Source organism: Pleurodeles waltl, chromosome 4_2 (assembly GCF_031143425.1).
Source record: "Pleurodeles waltl isolate 20211129_DDA chromosome 4_2, aPleWal1.hap1.20221129, whole genome shotgun sequence".
Classification (NCBI taxonomy): Eukaryota; Metazoa; Chordata; class Amphibia; order Caudata; family Salamandridae; genus Pleurodeles; species Pleurodeles waltl.
In genome coordinates this window covers 1017019443-1017037818 of record NC_090443.1, presented here as the reverse complement: position 1 = coordinate 1017037818, position 18376 = coordinate 1017019443, and the positions used below count along the sequence as shown (strand labels likewise).

General features: G+C 48.1%; 2 non-coding genes across 2 annotated transcripts; one reads left to right on the top strand and one right to left on the bottom strand.

Annotated features, from left to right (window-relative positions):
• The first annotated feature begins 1794 nt into the window (after positions 1 to 1794).
• TRNAR-UCG (transfer RNA arginine (anticodon UCG)) lies at positions 1795 to 1867 on the top strand. The gene has a single exon. It is a non-coding gene; the product is annotated as a tRNA-Arg (tRNA).
• Positions 1868 to 10050: 8183 nt separating this feature from the next.
• Positions 10051 to 10122, bottom strand: TRNAE-UUC (transfer RNA glutamic acid (anticodon UUC)). Its single transcript has one exon. It is a non-coding gene; the product is annotated as a tRNA-Glu (tRNA).
• Positions 10123 to 18376: the final 8254 nt, after the last annotated feature.

Sequence of the window (18376 nt, the reverse complement as noted above, 5' to 3'; positions counted from 1 at the left end):
GGGGGTTCCAGGCGCTGCTCTGAGGGGCTGCAGGCACTGCACTGAGGGGCTGCAGGCGCTGCACTGAGGGGTTACAGGGCACTGCACTGAGGGGCTACAGGCGCTGCACTGAGGGGCTGCAGGCGCTGCACTGAGGTGTTCTAGGCGCTGCACTGAGGGGCTGCAGGCACTGCATTGAGGGGCTGTAAGTGCTGCACTGAGGGGCTGCATGCGCTGCACTGAGGGGCTGCAGACGCTGCTCTGAGGGGCTGCAGGGTGGTGCACTGAGGGGCTGCAGGCGCTGCACCGAGGGGCTGCAGGCGCTGCACTGAACAGATAACTATATATGACCCCGGGCAGAGGACCCAACCCACTGCTTTTCTTTCCACCCTCCTCCAACTGCTGCTCAAGTGAATGCCCCACCTCGGCTCTTATTATTGGGGCAATAAAGTCTTCACTCTGCGCCTTTGTGTTTCAGAAATCTTAATGAGCGCTAATTACCAGTGAGTGACGCTGCATCAGTCCCTGAAGGGCCATCTCTGCCCTCAGTCTCTTCACTTTCTGACCCTCAATTGTCTCCAAAAACAGGAGAAACTCAGGACCTGGCTCTGGTGTGTATCTGACAACGCACCAAGCAGGGCCCTGGAATGATACAATTCTGTGCTCTGTGCTCTGTCTGCAAAATGAGGGATTCACTGCACTTGCCACAGAAATCAGTGTCAGATCCAACAAGAGGGATGTTGTTTCAGACAGGACACAAAACACTGCCCTGTGTGTAAATACCACAAACCAACTAAAGGTGACGTTTCACCATTGTTGTGGGCGGAGCTACACAGTGTTTGGATGGTGATTGGACCATAAAAGACAAACCTCAGGGACCCCCTGGTATCAATATGTGGTCAGAGGACAAGTGTCCGTCACTTTATAACTTACAAGTGCAGGGGGGTCAGTTGGGTTTGTTTACGCGCGGTGGTTTCTGGGTAATATGCTGAAGGTAATAAGCACACACGGGGTGAACGGAGTGGAAATAAGATGAAGTGGGATCTCTGTAACCCTTTGGGTTTGAGAACAGAGAGGTTGTGGGAACTGACCTGGAACCGCTGGATGAAAAGCAGGAATCTTAACCACTAGAACACATGGAGACAGCTGGTCACTCCCTGGGTTTAGTACATTTGAGAGTGGACGGTGACCACATGGTCAGTCATTGTTTGTTCCAGTGTTGAGAGCACAACGAGTCTCTAGAAAAAGAGAAGAACAAGAAATAAATTACTCCACTCTTGCATGAATCCCGGTTTGTGGGGTGAGGCTGGTGATTACCGCTCTGGGCAGCGGTAACACAGAGACCCACAGTAACATGCATTAGTGGGAAGGAAACGGCCCAACAAAGACTCCACAGAGAGTTAGGGAGAGAGGAATACAAACAGAGGCAAAGAGAAAATAAACCACCGAGACTGGAAAGAGGAATAAAGACTGACAGAGAAAAGGATGAGAATAATACAGGCTCAGGGTGAAAGAATAGAGACAAAGCGGGTAAACAGAGGTGGCGGAGGCTTCAACCCGCACTTGTGATCTTGTTCACACGCGACGAGGAGCCCAACTTTGAAAGGACGCAAACCTTCACATATTAAAGACTTTTGTTTCCACAACTTGATCTCTCAATGCTCTAGGAGGCGCGGGACGGTGAGCGGTGTTATGGAGCGGCAGTGAGGACATATAGCGCCTGTGCACCCTTGCTTTCTAGTATAGCGCCTGAGTGATCCAGAGCCGGGGATGCTCTGAGCCGGTGTGAAGAGCTCACAGCATCGTCCTTATCGTGACCGCGTGGCCTAATGGATAAGGCGTCTGACTTCGGATCAGAAGATTGAGGGTTCGAGTCCCTTCGTGGTCGGTTGTGAGTGTAGGTTTACACCTGCGGAAAATGGCCTTTTTATGAAAAGCACAAACAGGCCGCACATTCTACTGTAAGAGCATTTACACAGATCACTGGTGATAATTTTAATCTGAAGCATAAAATACTGAAGATACGAGGGACCCCACCTGCTCCGCTTTGCTCCCTGTGATGCTGATGCTGGCGGCGGAGTTTAGTGACCGACGCGGCATCAATGGCGACACGTTCACAACACTGATCACAACACTGACCTCTGCTGCCCTGTGCAGGCTGGGAGGTGTGCCTGTGTGAGTGAATAGTGCATGTGTGAGTGGATAGTGCCTGTGAGTGAATAATACCTGTGTGAGGGAATAGTGCCTGTGTGAGTGAATAGTGCATGTGTGAGTGAAGAGTGCCTGTGTGAGTGAATAGTGCCTGTGAATGAAGAGTGCCTGTGTGAGTGAATAGGTCGTGTGTGAGTGAAGAGTGCCTGTGTGAGAGAATAGTGCCTGTGAATGAAGAGTGCCTGTATGAGTGAATAGGTCGTGTGTGAGTGAAGAGTGCCTGTGTGAGAGAATAGTGCCTGTGTGAGGGAATAGCGCCTGTGTGAGTGAGGAGTGCCTGTGTGAGTGTGGCGTGCCTGTGTGAGTGAATAGTGCCTGTGTGAGTGTGGAGTGCGTGTATGAGTGTGTAGTGCCTGTGTGAGTGAATAGTGAAGTTGGGACAGTGGTAAAACTGTCTATCTGTGAGACTCATGATGTACTTTAAAAGGTTTTACTCCCTCGTACAATGTCAGCCTCCTCTTGACGTCACCTGTATTCTGCCTTCACATGAGTTCCTCGGTGTCACAGGTGTTGACATATATGTTTATAACCGGGTCTCGCAAGCAGGCGCTTTCACTAATGTTCCCATAAAGGCCGAGTCCACAATTTAAGGGACCCGAGGAGGTCACAGACAGAAATGTGCCATTTTGTTGTCTCATGTGATAGTGCTTGAGGTTACTAGAGCGAGGCGCTATAAAGCACGGAGACTCCTGCCTAAACCAGGAGTGCTGCATGTATGCTCTGTCCGGGTAACGCAGCGGGCAGGGAATGGACGTTTTAAAGATACTTTTGTAAAGTACAAGACGGAAAATGAACAAAAACCGAGGTAATGAAAAGTAAACTCTGCGGAAGGCGCTTCACCTCGAGCTGTCCTGAGCTTCTCTCCGTGTGCTGTATCCCATGTGCCACGAGGGGTCACTGGAGAGGTTACTTGTACGCATCATGTATGTGGGCGGCTCCTTCAATCAAGGCTGGACTGACTCCAGGGCCCCTGGAGGATGAGGTGTGGAAGCAGGACCGGCTTAGGGCGGTGCGACCGGTGCAGCTGCACCTGGTGCTGATTCTGGGGAAAGGCAGGGGCGCTGTGATTAAAAGTATGAGAACTTCCTCGACCATGGACAATTTTCAGGCAACAATAAAAACGCCAAGATAACTTTGATGGTTAATGTTCATGTTGGTGAGAAAGAGAATTTTGTCTTGTGTCAGTTTTGACTCATCATAGAGTAGCGCAGCGGGTTAACGTGCCTGTTGCAAAGAACGTGCACATGCAGATCACACGACTGAGTGTGAGTGAACTATGAGTAGCGCTTTACAAAAATGAAATGTGTGTGGGGGAGAGATAAGGAGAGATGAGGGGCGCTGCTGGAGAGTGGTAGTGAGGGAACTCCTGGCCAAGGCAGAGACAGGGCGGGCAAAGTGGGCGCTGGTCCAGGGCCCCAGCCTTCCAGGGCCCCCCTGATACAGCCAGCTCTTCTGCAGAGAGGCTTACCCTGATGACCTTGAAGAATTCTTAATCACATTGCTTTAAATACTGTTTCCCTTTAATTTAGTTTTAATGTGGGTGATGTGTGAGAGTCAATTGCAAATATTTTGCTGAGAAATGTGTTTATACTTCCTGCAACATCCATAAAAAAGTTTCTTTGAGACCAAACAGGACCTCTCATACAGAAACGGGAGGGTGTCCAGAGATGCTTTGCAGCAACAGTAGTGAGCAGCTGCTGTGTTACAATATTGAAAACACGTCACTGTCCCTGAATATTAGATTTAAACACACATTGAAGTTGGAGGAATGGGCCTGTCTGCGACCTGGCCAAGGAGAGCATGAAGAGATGAAACTGGGCCAAGAATTCAACGCTGTTCCGAAAGGGGCCCCCAGAATACGTTTGGCCCAGGGCCCCCCAAAATCCTTAAACTGTCCGGGAAAGAGGCAAAAAAGACTGTGGCACCGGCGTGTACTGAAGAGACAAATCACACGGCAGCCATCACTCAATAAAGGCAGCAAAGATTATGCGGCAAAACAGAAAAAGTACACGGTGTTTGAAGAGCATTATAACGAAGCCAAGCCTATTGGCTTTGTCAGCGCTTAATTTACTATGTCCCATTTGACATCCAAGCCTTTAAACCCTGGGGTACGAGAAAGTCTTACATGTAGTGGGCTCAGCGCACCCTCCTTTCTTTCTGTGGCTTAATTCTGCTTGGGGGGTGGGGGTCAGTCACTTCCGCCTGAGTGCACCCCAGTTCTATATATCTTCATCCATTTTATTTTCTGCCCCGCACTAGATGAGCTGGAAAGACAGAAAACCACAAAACCTTTGCCGGGATCGAACCAGGGACCTTTAGATCTTCAGTCTAACGCTCTCCCAACTGAGCACCCATTGGTGGCGTGTGGCACATACAATTCATGCTACCCCACCCAGGAAGGTCCTCCATCTTCCTCCATAAAATTAGATACAAATCTATATTGGAGCAGTAATGTGACTAGAACCTCTCGGTGATGCATATTCACAGGAAGTTGGGCGTCAAAACAGACACTATTGCGTTTAAAAATAAAAAACAGAACCTTGATAAGGGAGTCTGTACCCGGATGAAGTGCCTCGTCAGACTGTCGAGGCGCTTGTTACATTGGTTTACCGAGGCTGGGCGAGAGAGCTGCTCTGAGGCAGTTTCTGTAAAAATGAGCACAATTCACTGTCTTTAATCCAAGCTGTGTTCTGGCCTCCAGAAACATGTCAGAGTTGGGACGAGTGAACAGCACATCAGAGAATAAATCTTTATGAAACCTACAGTCATGACGCACATTTCAACCTCTTTGTTTTATAGTAGTCAAGATGCTGCTGAGGACTTGGTGATTCCAAGAAATGAGCACAAAACTTCCCTTAGAAATCCTGCCACAGGTTCCAATGCACAAACTTGCTGCAAAATTCCACATTGTGACTTTGTTTTAAAGCACTGCACAGTGCAGCTCAATAAAGCACTGCACTGTATCCCTCAATAAAGTGCTGCTCACGGTCCCTCACTAAGGTGCTGCACAGTGCAGCTCAATAAAGCACTGCACTGTGTCGCTCACTACAGTACAGCAGTGTCACTCACCAAAGCACTGCATGGTGTCACTCACTAAAGCACTGCACAGCATCCCCCAGTAAAGCACTGCAGTCTCCCTCACTAAAGCACTCCACATGTCCCTCTGTAAAGCACTATACTGTGTCCCGCAATAAAGCACTGCACAGCGTCCCACCCTAAAGCACTGCACTGTATCCTTAATAAAGGGCTGCACACGGTCCCTCACTAAAGCACTGCACAATGTACCTCACTAAAGCACTGCACAGTCCCTCACTAAAGCACTGCACAATGTACCTCACTAAAGCACTGCACAGTCCCTCACTAAAGTGCTGCACATGTCTCTCACTAAAGCACTGCACAATGTCCCTCACTAAAGCACTGCACACGTCTCTCACTAAAGCACTGCACTGTGTCTCTCACTAAATCACTACGCTATGTCCCTCACTAAAGCACTGCACTGTGCACGTCACTAAAGCACTGCATGCAGTGGCTCTCACTGTTCACCATTGTTGTTGAGGGAGCTACACAGTGCTTGGATGGTGATTGCGCCTGTAGGAGGCCGGCCCTCTATGTAGTGTGCAAAGCTAGGCACCCTGTGCAGAGGATCCAGGAAACCACACATTGGTTCACAGAGCTAAAAACTAGACCACCTAATGCTCTCATTTTTAAGGTAGCTTTGTCGAGCAGTTACGCTAATCTTGGAGAAGTGCAAAGCATTTGTTGTACTCACAGTATCAATAACGCAAGACACACTCAAAAGAATAACTCAAGACCAATTAAAAGAAATACTTTCAGAATTACATACAATTTTTATGACCAAGATCACCACAATCGGGTAAGTACTTTTTAAGTAATGCATTTTTTAAGTTTTAATAAAAAATAGTTTTTTTGTGATGAATTCCGCACCATAGGAATCAAAGGAGGATAACCTTTAAAATGCATATAAAATCAGACAGTAGGTTTACAGAGTTCTTCTTTTGCAGGTTGGTCGAGGCCATCAGTGGGCACACTGTGCCAGCTGGAGAAGTTCAGGCGACTCGTGGTTCCGGTAGGAGCAGCAGGAAAAGGTCTCTGGAGCTGGTGCTGGGCACTGCTGGGTACCACTTGGAAAAGACCTGCACAGGTAAGTTTAAAGTTGACTCCTGGGGGTCCCCTTGGAGTGTTGAGGTTGCAAGGGGTGGGGGACCCTTAGAGCACAGCTAGAACTTTGATGCAGGGCACAGAGAGGCCAGGTGCAGAGCGAATCAGTGAGCCTGGAGCTGTGAGCAAAGATGCCCTCAAAAGCAGGAGGCAGTTTAGTTTGAGGGCCGCTTACAGGTCAGCAGGGACACTCTGGTGGGAGGTCCTGGTGGTTTCCGAAGTCCATCGACTGGGGCTTCCTCCTGGTCCTTTTACAGTCCAGAGTGGACTGTCTTTCTAGGTGTCCGATGTGAAATGACCATTACCCCGGGTAATGGTATGGCTTGTCCGCTGGAGTGCGCAGTACCACCATACTTAGCACAGTGGCAGGGTGTGTCTTCGCCGTCCATGGTGTGAAGTTTGGTCTGGCTGTGGCATCTGGTTCCACGGTCAGTAGCTAGTCAGTGAAGTGAACCTCACTGGCTTGGTGGTTTCTTGAGGTTGCAGAGTGATGCCTTAACTCTGAAGGGAGATCGTTGGTGAGTTTTGAAGAGTGGAGGTCCTCTGGGTGTTTTTAGAGTCCGTTCTGTGTCCACGCAACCACTCAGCAGTGATTGTCAAGTCCTGGGTGCAGCAGGCAGGGTTTGGTGCCTTTTCTTTGTGCAGCAGGTCTTCAGTTCTCATGCCTTGAGTCTTCTTTGTTGCTGGTCTTCTTGAGTCCTTAGAGTATGATTTCTTGGTCTAGGGATGCTCACTAAATACTGTATTTAGTGGGCGTGTTAGGGAGAACCCGGCAGTGACCAGTGGGTCACCTACCTTTGGGTGGCTACACCCACTAAGTGACCACTTCCTGTGGGCAGAGGTCACTTCCATACACCTGATTGGCTATTTTCCTTCCATGCAAGATGGAGGAAAATGAAATAGAGAGTCCACCTCCCATGCAACACCTTAGGGGTGATTGGATGCTAGGTAGGGCCGCTCCTCCTGTCCTTTGTTTGATTTTCCACCATTGCTGCTGCCAAAAGTGGGAGTTTGCAAAAGGGGCAGCCATCTGCTGCTTGCAGCAGGCCTGGAGGTCAAGTTTCAAAGGTGGTAAGTCCTTTGTAGCTCGCCAGCAGTGTACATTCCTGAGGGAGAGGGTTTTAGCATCTCCACCCAGGAAGGGCTCTGTTCTGAATCCCAGAGAGAAGGATCTCTCACCCCAGGGATGAAGATTTGAGTCTGGAGGTGGCAGGCTGGATAGGACCGGCCAGCAACCATGCCAGGGTAGTTAGCTTTTACAGGGGGCACCTCTAAGGTTACCACTTGGTACATCTGGGTAATAAATCCAATACTGGCACCAGTTTGGATTTATCATTCTGCATTGTTTGATATCAAACAACCCAGGGTTCAGAGTGACCATCATGTAGCTGTGAAACTCATATTGACCAGTGTCCAGCACATGCATTTAAAATGGCTGCTCCGTTCACTCACTGTGTCCCAGGTTTGGAAAGGACACAGTGGGGGCATATCGCTCATGCAGCTATGCCCTCACATACATCATAGTGCACCCTGCCTTAGGGCTGGAAGGCCTGCCAAAGGGGTGTCTTACCTATAGCGTATGCAGTGTATATTGGACAGGGCACACAGGCAGTGTGCCATGTCGAGTTTTTGTTTTAGGTTTGCGTCAAAGCACTCAGCCTACAATGATAGAGATGGGTAGATCTGGATGCCTGGCCCTAGAGGGTGGCTCAACGACTGCTGCTGCCCTCAGGGGCCTACCCTTAGTACCACATGCCCTGGGTACCTAAGTAGCATTTATTAGGGACTTATAGTGGCAGCTAAAGGTGTTGCCAGTTGTGCCAATGCCTCACAACAGCTCAGGGAAAGAGATCTGACCCAGGGAACCTGGTTAGCAGGGGCTCTGGGCACTAACAACCTTTTGGCTACATCACATACCAGGCAAAAAATGGGGTCTAGCCATGTCTGTGCAGTGGTAAAACACACAGAAGCATCAGTAACATGCATGAGTGGGAAGGAAACAGCCCAAAAAAGATACAACAGAGAGTTAGGGAGAGAGAAATACAAAAAGGGACAAAGAGAATATAAACCACCGAGACTGAAAAGAAGAATAAAGACTGACAGAGAAAAGAATGAGAATAATACAGGGTCAGTAGGAAAGAATTACATACCAGGCAAAAAATGGGGGGCTAGCCATGTCTGTGCAGTGGTAAAACACACAGAAGCATCAGTAACATGCATTAGTGGGAAGGAAACATCCCAAAAAAGATACAACAGAGAGTTAGGGAGAAAGAAATACAAGAGGCAAAAAGAAAATAAACCACTGAGACTGAAAAGAAGAATAAAGACCGACAGAGAAAAGGATGAGAGTAATACAGGCTCAGTATGAAAGAATAGAGACAACACAGGTAAACAGAGGTATGTGGAGGACGCCAAACTGCACGTGTGATTTGTTCAAATGCAACGAGGAGCCCAATTTTGAAAGGTCACAAACCTTCAGGTACTAAGGACATTTTTCCAAACCTTAACCTCTCAGTCCTCTAGGAGGCGTGGGAAAGTAAGGGATTGTGTGGGGAGGCAATGAGGGCATATAGCGCCTGCAGCCCTTTTCTTTCTAGTACAGCGCTTGCGTGGGCTGTCAGCAGTGGCCAGGGATGCTCTGAGCCGGGGTGAACAGCACTGCAGCACCTGCCAAATGGTGCCCACCTGACCTACTGGACAAGGAGTCTGACTGTGGATCGGAAAGTTGAGGGTTTGAGTCCTTTTGTGATTGGGTGTTTTATCAACTGCTGAAAAAAGCACTTTTTTCATTAAGCGACACGTAGGCCGCAGGTGAGGCGTGTATTTCTGCAGCACACGCGGAAAGAGGAAATGCCTCAGATGACTGTTTTGCCCAGTACGGTGTCCCTTCCTGCACAAAAACAATCCTGCTTACAGCGCAGGCACCTGGCGCTCGGCAGCACATTGTGCGCTGGGAAAAGCCAGAAATGCGCCTCCAATATTAAGAACGGCGCATTCGCGCCCTTCCCCATCACGCAGCACAGCAAGGTGACTGGCGGCTCCGCGTGACACGATGATAACTAGGCCCAGAATCTAAAGCTGCAAAAGACAAATTTTTACACAAAGATGTCTCTCTCTTTGACAAACACATTTTCTCAGTTCAGACATTGACTCTGTCTGATGTAATGTAATTGAGAAATCCTGGGAAATAAAGCCGGATAAAATGCGCACCCTACATAGTGATGGACGATTTACTCACTCAAGGATGAGAGACTGTATGTGTAAACCAGCGTAAAAGGCACAAACCGCGCTCCTATCCACAAACATCAAGCAAGGGGTTTTAAAACACTTATTTTATCAACCTTTGGAAATATAAAGAAAAGAAAACGTTGAGCATAGCCGTTTCGCACAGAGAGTGAAAGTTATAGGTTTTGTGACAAACTGGGGCGGCCCCCCCAAATCACAGCCTCGTGGCAGCAGCGGGGTCACGTGCGAAGGTTCCTTTAAAATGAAACTCATCTCAGTGAGGATTTTATCACCGTCTTTGTATCAGCAAAATGTTATGGACACTTAGGGGACATCGTCCGGCTTTAATCCCTCACGATGTGACAGAAAGTAGGATCGCAAAAAATGAATAATTATCACAAATGTATAGAACAAAAAACACAGGAAAAACCAAATACATGAGAAAAAAAAGACACCTTCCCATACCGGGAGTCGAACCCGGGCCGCCTGGGTGAAAACCAGGAATCCTAACCGCTAGACCATATGGGAGCGTGTATTCCTGAGCGCGAGCTGCACAATATCTCTGAGAACCAACCTGTGTGTAGTGAGTGCTGCTGAAGATGGTATCTGTGTGAGAGACAAAAACACCAAAGAACCATGACCCCAATATGTGCACAAACACATAGTAAAGCATGAACCCAAGGCAGGATTCCTCCCCGCACGGATCTTCCCACCTTTCTGCACCAGGGAGCATGCACCACAGCTGGGAGACTGCACCTAGGGACCATGCACCACAGCTGGGAGACTGCACCAGGGACCATGCACCACAGCTGGGAGACTGCACCAGTGAGCATGCACCACAGCTGGGAGACTGCACCAGTGAGCATGCACCACAGCTGGGAGACTGCACCAGTGCACCAGGAAGCATGCACCACAGCTGGGAGAGTGTGCCAGGGAGCATGCACCACAGCTGGGAGACTGCACCAGTGCACCAGGGACCATGCACCACAGCTGGGAGACATCACCAGGGACCATGCACCACAGCTGGGAGACTGCACCAGTGAGCATGCACCACAGCTGGGAGACTGCACCAGTGAGCGTGCACCACAGCTGAGAGACTGCACCAGTGCACCAGAGACCATACACCACAGCTGGGAGACTGCACCAGGGACCATGCACCACAGCTGGGAGACTGCACCAGGGGCAGTGCACCACAGCTGGAAGACTGCACCAGGGAGCATGCACCACAGCTGGGAGACTGCACCAGTGAGCATGCACCAAAGCTGGGAGACTGCACCAGGGACCATGCACCACAGCTGAGAGACTGCACCAGTGCACCAGGGACCATGCACCACAGCTGGGATACTGCTCCAGTGCACCAGGAAGCATGCACCACAGCTGAGAGACTGCACCAGGGACCATGCACCACAGCTGGGAGACTGCACCAGGGACCATGCACCACAGCTGGGAGACCGCACCAGTGCACCAGGGACCATGCACCACAGCTGGGAGACCGCACCAGGGACTATGCACCACAGCTGGGAGACTGCACCAGGGAGCATGCACCACAGCTGGGAGACTGCACCAGGGACCATGCACCACAGCTGGGAGACTGCACCAGGGAGCATGCACCACAGCTGGGAGACTGCACCAGGGACCATGCACCACAGCTGGGAGACTGCACCAGGGAGCATGCACCACAGCTGGGAGACTGCACCAGATACCTACACTAATGAAGAAGGAAACAAGGAGCAAAAATAACTTCAAACAGTGAGACAATCAGACAGCGAGTGACTGAGAAGAGAGGGGTAAAAATACTCCAGTAAACTGGAGGTAAAGATACCCACAGTGAGACAGTCAGACAGCGAGGGACTGAGGGGTAAAAATACTACAATAAACTGGAGGTAAAGAGACCCAGAGTGAGACAACAAACAGTGAAGACGCAGAGGGGGTGGGGGAGACCCCAGGGGCTGCTGTGTCCAGATGAGGTGACTCCTCCCACATTGTTGTGGTTGTGTCATGTGACAGCCCCCTAATACCACAGGAGTGAGGTGCAGCTCGAGGCGCTTTACAGACACAAGTGATTCCTTCCGCAGCAGAGCATGAGACTGAGGGGGGATTAAGAGGAGTGATGAGGGGCTGGGATAGAAGCTTGGTGGACCCCTCCGTGCCCCCCAACCTATCCCACCAGCAGCCGAGGCCACTCTGAGTTTGGGAGTGACAGGAATTACCCCTGGATGGACATTCATCACTGATTACCGCGTGGCCTAATGGATAAAGCGTCTGACTTCTGATCCCAAGATTGAGAGTTCGAGTCCCTTCGTGGTTGGACTTCTTTAGCAGCTCCAGAGAATAAATGGTTATGAAACCTACAATCAGGGCGCACACCTCACAGTGCCTTTACCTTTAAAGGAGAGGATGCTGCAGAGGGGTCGCTGATTGAAACAAAGTCACACAAACCCTCTTTTACAAAGGCTGCCACATGTGTGCCGCACAATCCTGTACCTCCCGTTGTACACCAGCGCCACCTTGTGGCCTTAGATAAACACTACTTGGAGCTTACCTAGCAAAGTGTGAAACTGGAACAAGGTTTCACCCCACTTCAAGACTTGTGTGACAATCTCAAGCATTGTAGTAATGCGGGAAAATGACCGGAAACGCGATATGCGTGACACTTGGCAGGGCTGCACTAAAGCACTCACTGTACCCCTCATCCAGCACTGCACTTTGTCCCTCACTAATGCACTGCACAGAGCGTCTCTCGCTTCAGCGCTGTATTAACTTGAGGCCCTCACCGGCATCACCTGCAGCAAGTGCTTCTGATCTCAGCAGGCGCTGCACTGAGGAGCTGCAGTCGCTGCACTGAGGGGCTACAGGCGCTACACTGAAGGGTGGAGGCGCTGCAGTGAGGAGCTGCAGGTGCTGCACTAAGGGGCTGAAGGCGCTGCAGTGAGGGACTGTAAGTGCTGCACTGAGGGGCTGCAGGCGCTGCACTGAGGGGCTGCAGGCGCTGCACTGAGGGGCTGCAGGCGCTGTACTGAACAGATAACCATATATGACCCCGGCCAGAGGACCCAACCCACTGCTTTCCTTTCCACCCTCCTCCAACTGCTGCTCAAGTTAATGCCCCACCTCGGCTCTTATTATTGGGCAATAAAGTCTTCACTCTGCACCTTTGTGTTTCAGAAATCTTAATGAGCGCTAATTACCAGTGAGTGACGCTGCATCAGTCCCTGAAGGGCCATCTCTGCCCTCAGTCTCTTCACTTTCTGACCCTCAATTGTCTCCAAAAACAGGAGAAACTCAGGACCTGGCTCCGGTGTGTATCTGACAATGCGCCAAGCAGGGCCCCTGGAATGATACAATTCTGTGCTCTGTGCACTTTCTGCAAAATGAAGGATTCACTGCACTTGTAACAGAAATCAGTGTCAGATCCAACAAGAGGGATGTTGTTTCAGACAGGACACAAAACAGTGCCCTGTGTGTAAATACTACAAACCAACTAAAGGTGACGCTTCACCATTGTTGTGGGAGGAGCTACACAGTGCTTGGATGGTGATTGGCCCCTAAAAGACAAACCTCAGGGATCCCCTGGTATCAATATGTGGTCAGAGGACAAGTGTCCATCACTTTATAACTTACAAGTGCACGGAGGGGGTGATGGGGTGGTCAGTTAGGTTTGTTTACACACCAGGGTTTCTGGGTAATATGCTGAGGGAATAAGCACACACGGAAAACCCTTCACATTTAAAAATGGAAAAGTAAATTAAATAGAGCTTCCCATACCAGGAGTCAAACCCGGGCCGCTTGGGTAAAAAACAGGAATCCTGACCGCTAGACCATATGGGAGACATCTATATAGAATCTGGGATCAGGTTCTTCCAGAGCTGCCCTCACTGACCGGTCTGGACATGTGTTTGTCAGTATTGATCAAACTATGAAGAAAAGAAGAACAAGCTACAAACAACTCTTGCATGAATCCCAGTTTGTGGGGTGAGGCTGGTGATTACCGCTCTGTGCAGTGGTAACACACACAGACCCACAGTAACATGCATTAGTGGGAAGGAAACAGCCCAACAAAGACTCCACAGAGAGTTAGGGAGAGAGGAATACAAACAGAGGCAAAGAGAAAATAAACCACCAAGACTGGAAAGAGGAATAAAGACTGAGAGAGAAACGGATGAGAATAATACAGGCTCAGAGTGAAAGAACAGAGACAAATCAGGTAAACACAGGTGGGCGGAGGATTCCAAACTGCACTTGTGATCTTGTTAAACCGCAAGGAGGAGCCAAATTTTGAAGGCACACAAACCTTCAGGTACTAAGGACGTTTCTCCAACACGTAACATCTCAGTCCTCTAGGAGGCGCAGGGAAGTAAGGGCAATGAGATATATAGCGCCTGCAGCCCCTTTCTTTCCAGTACAGCGCCTGTGTGGGCTGTCAGCAGCCAGGGATGCTCTGAGCCGGGGTGAACAGCACTACACTAGGTACTTCATGGCTTAATGGATAAGGAGTCTGACTTCGGATAAGACGATTGAAGGTTTGAGTCCCTGTGAGTTGGGTGTTTTATCAGCTGATGAGAAAGTGCTTTTTCATGAGTCCGCACATTGTATTGTAAGTGCATTTACACAGATCACTGGTGTTAATTTTAATCTGAAGCATAAAATAATCAAGAAACGAGTGACACCAACAACTACACTGCTTTGCTTCCTGTGATATTGTTGTAGTCGCTGCAGAAACAATAATGCAGCAGCCAGACTCATCCTGGACATCCCCCGACACAGTCACATCTCCTCCCACCTCAGAGACCTACGCTGGCTCCCAGGCAACAAGCGCATCACATACAAACTCCTGATCCACCCCTACTAGGCACTGCACAACATAGGACCAGCATACCTCAACCACCACCTCGCCTTCTACGTACCCAACAGACAACTCCGTTTCCAGCTCGCCCTCGTGGCCATTCCCAAGATCTGGAAAAGCACAGCAAGAGGCTGGACATGGAACACGCTACATCTGAAGCTCAGGCAAACAGCATCACGCAAGCAGTTCAGGAAGGACCTCAAGTCCTGGCTCTTCTGATTGGGCAGCACGCCCACAAACAGCGCCTAGAGACCCTACAGGTTATTAGCCGTGCTTTAGGAATGACTGATTGATTGATTGAGCAGTATTTAGTGGCAGACACTGCATCAACACCCCCATTCTGCTCCTGGCCCTTTAGAAAAGACACATATGAAAGAAATTGTGATGAAAAACAAAATAAGAAATGGAAAGAGGTATTTATCTACGAATATCAAACATGGAGTGGAAGAAAACCCTGACCAAACCTACCAGTCTTAGCATATACTTTATTTTATTTTATACGTTTTAGGTTGAACACAGTGTGATGTCACTGATGCACTGCAGTGACAGTAATTCTCTCACTGTGGGGCTGATGTAACAGTTCAATGGATGCAAATGGAACCAGGAAATAGGGGATCCCAAGGCCATGTTTGGATAGTAAATGAAAAACATAGGGGCTGATTTAAGAGCCCCTAGCGCCTCCTTGCATCACATTAGTGTCATTTTTTTATGCTAATGTGGCCCAACAAGGCCAAAATCGCCACGCCAAATTTTTTAAAGTGGCGCAATTCATGCATTGCTCCACTTTGTAACCCTTTACGCTACATTATGGCTGCGCCAGGCATAATGTGTGCAAAGGGGGCGTTACCCCACTATGGGGGGCAAAAAACGGCTGCAAAGAAATCAAAGTATTTTGGCACCTTTAACTCCTGCCCAAAGCAGGCGTTAAAAGGAGGCATGCCATTGTTTTCAATACGCCTCAATGGGCTTTGCAGGATTAGCATCAAACGTTTTGATGCTAATCCTGCAAAGCTCTGAACTAGCGTCCACATTTTTGACACTAGTTCCCGTAACTACCGCCATGGTGCGCCGTATTATAGATACGGCGCACGCATGATGGTGTTGGGGGGGCGCTAAGGGGCGCAGGAAAAGTGGCGCTGCACTGAGTGCACTAGGTGCAGTGCCACTTTTCGTAAATCAGGGCCATCATTGTTTTTGCAGCGGGCCCCTTAAACTTCTGGGCCTTGGTACCACTCTTTGTGTTGCACTAATTATAGTCAGGGCTACTGGAATTATGCGGCAGGGAAGCACAAAATTGTGCAACAAGGTTGACTACATTGTGCAGCAAGAAAAGACAAAATATGCAGCATAATGAAGCACATTTTTTGTGCATTACTTTGTTATTTTGTGATTTTTACACACAGTGCTACAGTCTAGGCAAAGATTTCACCTCATTACTACTAGTGTTTCCAACCAATTGCAGAATTAAGCAACTGAAAGAAAACCGGTTAACCTTTGAGAAGGACCTTCCACTGTGCGTGAAAATGTGTTGCCTTGTTTTAGTAACTTTGAGCCGTTTGAGCTAGAAAATATATTCTTTAAAAATCTACAGATAATGCAGGAGGTGACGGATTAAGTGGCATATGTGGCAAATCCATAATTATGCAAAAACAGCCGTGGCCGCAAAATTGTATAATTCCTGTGGCTCTTATTATTGCGAGGCTCCATTTAGCTGAATTAAAGGACGTCACTGCAGCACTACATATGGTCCTGCTGTTTGCCTCCTTGTGTGCTGGCACGTCACACCTATTTAAGGCTAATCACTGGCTGTTAGCAGGCAGAAGCTTAAGCTAATTAGTCTTCTGACAGTTCAGGCAGGTAAAGGGTAACTTTCTAAAATATACTTTTCCTTAATATTCCCACTTCTTTTGAATTGCATTTTTAATAACTATTAAAAAGAGTTGATTAATAATTTATCTAGCTAGTCCATTCCCTGAGACCCTATCAGTATTTTAATTGTTTTCTACTTAGCACAGTTAGGGTTGTCACGTGGAAAAAATAAGTTTTTTGTTTGACACTGTAGGTACACTGTAAAATTAATTGTCTACATTTCCCACTTTTAAATACCATGCACATGAACGTTGATTCGCTAAAACGCTAGGGGTAGCAGAAGTGACCTCACAACTCAACTTCACAGGAAGGGACATATCACCTTTGACACTGCATTCTAGGAAATAATGCACAAGACCTTAATCCTGCTGACATCATAATAACTGACATCACTGAAGCCGGTATATATTTCCAAGGGGAAAAGTATTGCTAATTCACAAGGTGATGCAGTGGTCAGGCCCACCAGTACTAATTCGTAGGGACTACATATTGGACACAAACTGATGTGGAACACAGAAGTGACGATTCTGTCCAAAAACATTTTTTTCAAGTTTTCACTCTAATGGAACGTGGCAACAATTTTTTGAATGTATTTTTTATGTGTTTCATTTTTTTCATTATTTAATTTTATTTTTTATATCAGTAGTGCATATTACACCTATGTATTTATATTTTTCTAGCTTAAAAATAGTCTCCCAGTGGGGTCTGCAGCAGGTGGGCAGTGTTTTTTCAGAAAACTGTTTATCTTCTGTGCTTGGTACTGCTTTTGCCAGCTCTGAGGCCTGCAGTCAGAAAAACAGAGCCACAGGTCGAAAGAGGCAAACCTAGGGTCGAAGCTGCCATCCCTACTCACCCCGAAATGACATCAGTGACCTGCATCCTACCACGTCGGCTACAATATTTACACAGGGGTGACTTATGAATATATCAAATGTTTTCACTGCAACTGTAGGAGATGGCACCATGGGTGCTGAAGTCCACAAGTGGAATTTTAAATTCCAGGCCAGGGTTCACTTTCTACACCATATACTGGCGACCTATAGATAAGTTGAATGTTCCAATTAGAAATAAGCCAACTTAACTCTGTATAAAGGAGGTCACAGGCACTTTACTTCTGGTTAGCAGGACTAAAGTGCACAAAGTTGAAAAAAATATAGGCTCCAGCAAAAAGAAAAAAATCTAGGGTAACGATACAGAAAAGGCCAATTTCCTCCACAATGTTATTTTAAAACTAAAAACTGCAGCATGTTGATGAACAAAGCTAGAAGATGGGTATAAAAGATGGATAAAACCGTGTTGCTACAGCTGCTAAAGGGGAACTTACCTTTAGCAGATCAGCAGTCAGACTTAAACCAGAGTGTTTGCCAACCAAGAGCTTTGCAAGCAGCACCATTAGTTTAACAGGTCCGCAAATAACTCCTAAAAACCCATGTGCTAACCTCCCATAATCAAAAGTGAAAAAACACAGAAACTGTAACTTTTCAAGTACTGTAGGCCGGACAGGAAATGAAACAGGAGCCTTCTTCGGGACGATACCTGTATAAGAGTGCAGCTTACTCTTCTTTGTGAAATAGGCCACTGGTTCCCAACATGTAGTCCGGAGACCAATAGGGGTCCGCGTACCCTCCTCAGGGGGTCCGCGACTGCTTAGAAATTAATATTAACAGATTAGGTCCCCAGCTAAAACTAATGACTCAGCATGAAGGTCCCTGGATTCCAGTAATGATTTAGTGGGGGGCCCTGGGTTCCGTTAATAATAAAGTGGGGGTCCACAGAAGTCAAAAGGTTGGGAATCACTGAAATAGGCCATATATTAGATGTGTACATTTTGTAGGAGTGACTACCAGCACTTCTCAGGAGCAAACAGGTACTCTGAAGAGTGAGTACCTGCAATTCTATACTTCCATTTATAGCACTGATCACAGCATGATCAGTGGTAGGACATCAATCAACCTGAAGCAGGCAGTACTTGGTCCATGCTCCAGCAGTTGAAAGCAAATATGAATGACAATGAAGCCAATGAATGTTAAGCAATGGGAGGACTACAAGCCCCTTGTTGTATGCAATATC